Below are 4,086 nucleotides of genomic sequence, written 5' to 3' on the forward strand. Positions count from 1 at the left end.
TAACGTTCGGCGTGGATCCCCACCAGCCAATGCTGAGAGGGAGCCGGCGGAGAGAGACAGAGAGAGAGAGAGAAAAAAAAACAAGGGACGCCCGGCCGCTCTCCCACACACAGTCCCCAGGGCGCAGAGCGCGGAAGGCCACGCAAGGTTACGTGGGTGTAGAAGCGTAACTACGGGAGATGGCGCAGGCGCACAGGAGGTTGGGCCCCGCAGGCCCAGGCCGGAACGCGGCGCAGGAACGCGCAGGCGCGGTCCGCCGCCGGTGGTTTATGATTCACACAGACCCTGCGCGAGATTCTGGTGCACGGGGGCGGGGCCGCGATGATGGCATCACGTAAGGAGACGGTGTGAGGAGGTTGCTCTTGTGGTGACCCAGTGGCCTAATGGATAAGGCATCAGCCTCCGGAGCTGGGGATTGTGGGTTCGAGTCCCATCTGGGTCGTACCGTAACTTTTCTTGAGGTAATATTAAACAGCTCAGATTTTGAAACAAATATTTCCCTTCGCTGGAAAGATCTCAGTGGTAATTGTGTTAGAAATAACCGGTCGTTTCTGAGCTTTTTAAAAAATATTTTCACTGAATCCTAAATCTGCCCCGAGAGAGGGTATTTCATTCTTTTCAACGAGTTTCCCTCAGCTTTAAGTTTAACTGACAAATAACCAGAAATATTTAAGAAGACGCATTCGCCTAGTTTAACTAATAGTGATTTAAAATTTTTCTTCTCGATTCTGATATTTGTCATTATTTTCTTTTATGTATTTTTTTTTTCGTGCTGTAGGGGATTGAACCCAGGGAATGTACTGATTTTTAGAAGAAAAAGGCCTTGAGGAGCACAAACTGGCCTCTGGACGAAGGCGCAGCACCCTGTTCTGCCATGGGCAGTTACAATGAAAAGTGTCCCCTCCATCCTTATCCCTGTGGCTGTGTGAGGACCCAACCCCTGCCTGCAGGTTCCCAACACTAAGGCGCCTGGACAGAGAAATAACCACCGTGTTCCAAGATACAAGCACAGTAACCCTGACTTACAGTGTCTATACTCAGTGTTTCATGTAGCGCAGTTGCCCTTGTAGCAAAGTTGAGAAGAAAAGTAAAATTACTGAAATGTATGGTTTAGGTACGCCTGTAATCCCAGCGCTTGAGTGGTGAGGTGGGAGGATCACCAGGAGTTCAAGGACAGCTTGTCTCAAAAACAAAATAAAGATAAGGTTTAAAATCAATTTGAGGATTTAAAAAAACTTGCTTTTTTCCCTTTTTGGTAATCAGGAATCAAACTCAGGTCCTTGTGCTTGCAAGGTAGGTACCAAACCACTGAGCTAAATCCCCAGAGCTGCTTTCACTTTTTGAGACAGGGCCTTGCTGTGTAGTGCAGGCAGGCCTTGAACTCATCATGGAGGCCAGGCTGGCCTCAAACTTGTGATCCTCCTTCCTCAGCCTCTGAAGTGGTGGGATTACAGGCACCGCCGTAGCCAGCTCTCAATTTGAAGATTTTAAAATGCTCTGCTATGGTAGAGGTGAATTACCTATATGTTTTGATAGTTTTGCTTTCTTTAGGCCTCTGGTTTTCAACTGGGCCAGTTTTGCTGCCCAGGGGCCATTTGGCCATGTTGGACACATTTATAATTGTCATGACTAGGAAGAGGGGATTTTACTGGTGTCCAGAGATCAGAGGCTGGGTCTGATGCTTCTGACAACACAAACCAGCTGGGTTGCCCAGCCCTATGATCCCAGCCCTCAGGAGACTGAGGCAGGAGGATCACAGTGAGTTCGAGGCCAGCCTAGGCAAGATCCTGTCTCAAAAACAAAATAAAACCAACATCTAACAACACACAGGGCAGTTCCCACAACAGAAAATGCTGCAGCCCGACGAGCCAACAGGGCCAAGGTAGAAACACTGCCCGCTCCTAGCGATCAGGAATTGCGCAGCTGGTGTTACTGAGGGGCCGTGTGGAGCTCTCCCGGCACCACCTGCATGGCCCCAGTTTTTATATTTTCTTTGTAGTTTCTTGGAGCTTGGGGCTGGGGGGTAGAGTGAAGGAGGAGGCAAAGGTGCTTCCAAGCAGACCTCAGGGGCCTGGGGAACCTGGGTCTGGGAGCTCCCTTGGGTCTCAGCGGGATTCGGGGAGAAGCTGGAACCAGGCAGGAGGTGAAATCCACACTTGCATGAGGGCTTTATGTGTGCTACATTTTATTTGTTTGTTTTTTGGTTTGGGGGGCTTTTGAGACAGGGTCTCACTGTGTAGTTGAGACTGACCTGGAACTCACTATGTAGCCCAGGCTGGGCTCGAACTCACAGCGATCCTCCTGCCTCAGCCTCCCGAGTGTTGGGATTACAGGCTTGCGGCACCACGCCCGGCTAAACCACATTTTAAAAATGTTCCATAATTTTATAAATGTTCCATAATATATCTTACATTTTGTTTTTGTTCTTAGCTTCAATACAATGACTCGGATACAGCTACCATTAGTTAAGAACTGGCAATTTAATTCCAAGTTCTTATTCCAAGGCCTGGGAGGTGAGGTGCGAAAGGGTAAGACTTGTCGGGATTCATGTGCTGGTATCTAAATCTGAGTGACTGTACTACCAAAGATGGTATTCGTAGGAAATGAAAGAATGTGGCAAAATTTAGTTATTTTAAAGTTTTTGCCTAAAATTCTCCTTTCATTTAGATTCTTCCAGATAAAACTCAAGTATTAATTAGAGTCAATGTTTTAAATTATAGGCTGTTCTTGTGAGTTTAAAAAATAACTCTAAACCGGGTGTGGTGGCGTATGCCTGTAATCCCAGCACTGGGGAGGCTGAGGCAGGAGGATCACTGTGAGTTTGAGACCAGCCTGGGCTATATAGTGAGTTCCAGGTCAGTCTCAACTACATCGTGAGACCCTGTCTCAAAAAATGAAAAACAAAACAAAACTCTAGGGACCAGGGATGTAGCTCAGTGGCAACGGCACAACTGCCTTGCAAGTGAAAGGTCCTGAGTTTGATCCCCAGTACCAGAGAAAGAAAGACAGAAAGAAAGAAAGAAAGAAAAGAAAAGAAACAAACCAAAACAAAAACTCTTGCTGGGCATGGCAGCTCATACCCATAATTCTAGCACCAGGGCAGGGTAGGTAGCTCAGTGCTGCCCCCGCCTACCTCACAAGCTCAAGGTCCTGAGTTCAGTCCAGGTACGGAAAAAAAAAAAAATCCTAGCATCTTGTTAGGTTGAAGCAGAAGGGTCAAAAGTTCAAGCTCAGCCTGAGCAACTGATTTAGTGACAGTGAGACTCTGGCTCAGAGTAAAGGAGAAAAAGGAAGGGGCTAGAAATATACCTCAGGGTGAAGACCTCGGGTTCAGTCCCCAGTACCACGAATAAACAAATAAAAATTTTAAGTGATTATCAATATGTAACATACACACAACAAAGTCACAGAAGTGTGCAGCTCACCCAGTGTCCACACAGGTGCAGCCCGAATTCAGCTCAGAAACCGGGACGTGGTTCATTGCGGTCACCCTCCATCCCGTGTCTCCTCTCACTGCGTCCTCCTTCCAGATGACAAGTGGGCTTTGACTTTTTGTTGTTTGTAAGGTTTGGTTTGGTTTATGGAGACGGGGCCTCACTCTGCAGCCCAAGCTGTCTTGGAATTTACAATCCTCCTGCCTCAGCCTGCCCAGCTGTGAGACTACAGGCCTATCTCACGATGGCTTATATATGACCTTACTTCTAACAGCAACAGTAGGCTTGGCCAATTTTTGTACTTAATCATTCGGGGATTTAGTTTATTTATTTATTTAGTGTTTTGAGACAGGTCTATGTAGTTCAGAGTGGCCTCAGACTTGCAGAGATCTTCCTGCCTCAGCCTCCTGAATACTGTGATTACAGGTGTGCACCACCACTCCAGGCAGAATTATAGTTTGGGTTTTTTTTGTGCCATTTTTTGGCTGTCGTTCTGTTTTGTCTTTTTGAAACAGGGACTCATTATGTAGCCCAGGCTAGCCTCAAACTCACTAAGTACCCCAGGCTGCCTTGAACTTGCAGCAATCCTCCTGCCTCAGCCTCCCAAGTGCTGGGATTACAGGTGTGGACCACCATGTCTGGACAAATTTTA

At 47.2% G+C, this 4,086-nt stretch overlaps 1 non-coding gene across 1 annotated transcript; it reads left to right on the plus strand.

Moving 5' to 3' along the window:
- The first annotated feature begins 369 nt into the window (after positions 1-369).
- Trnar-ccg lies at positions 370-442 on the plus strand. The gene has a single exon. It is a non-coding gene; the product is annotated as a tRNA-Arg (tRNA).
- The last annotated feature ends 3,644 nt before the right edge of the window (positions 443-4,086 follow it).

Source organism: Fukomys damarensis, unplaced genomic scaffold, assembly GCF_012274545.1.
Source record: "Fukomys damarensis isolate Sample0158 unplaced genomic scaffold, DMR_v1.0_HiC HiC_scaffold_23, whole genome shotgun sequence".
Taxonomy (NCBI): domain Eukaryota; kingdom Metazoa; phylum Chordata; class Mammalia; order Rodentia; family Bathyergidae; genus Fukomys; species Fukomys damarensis.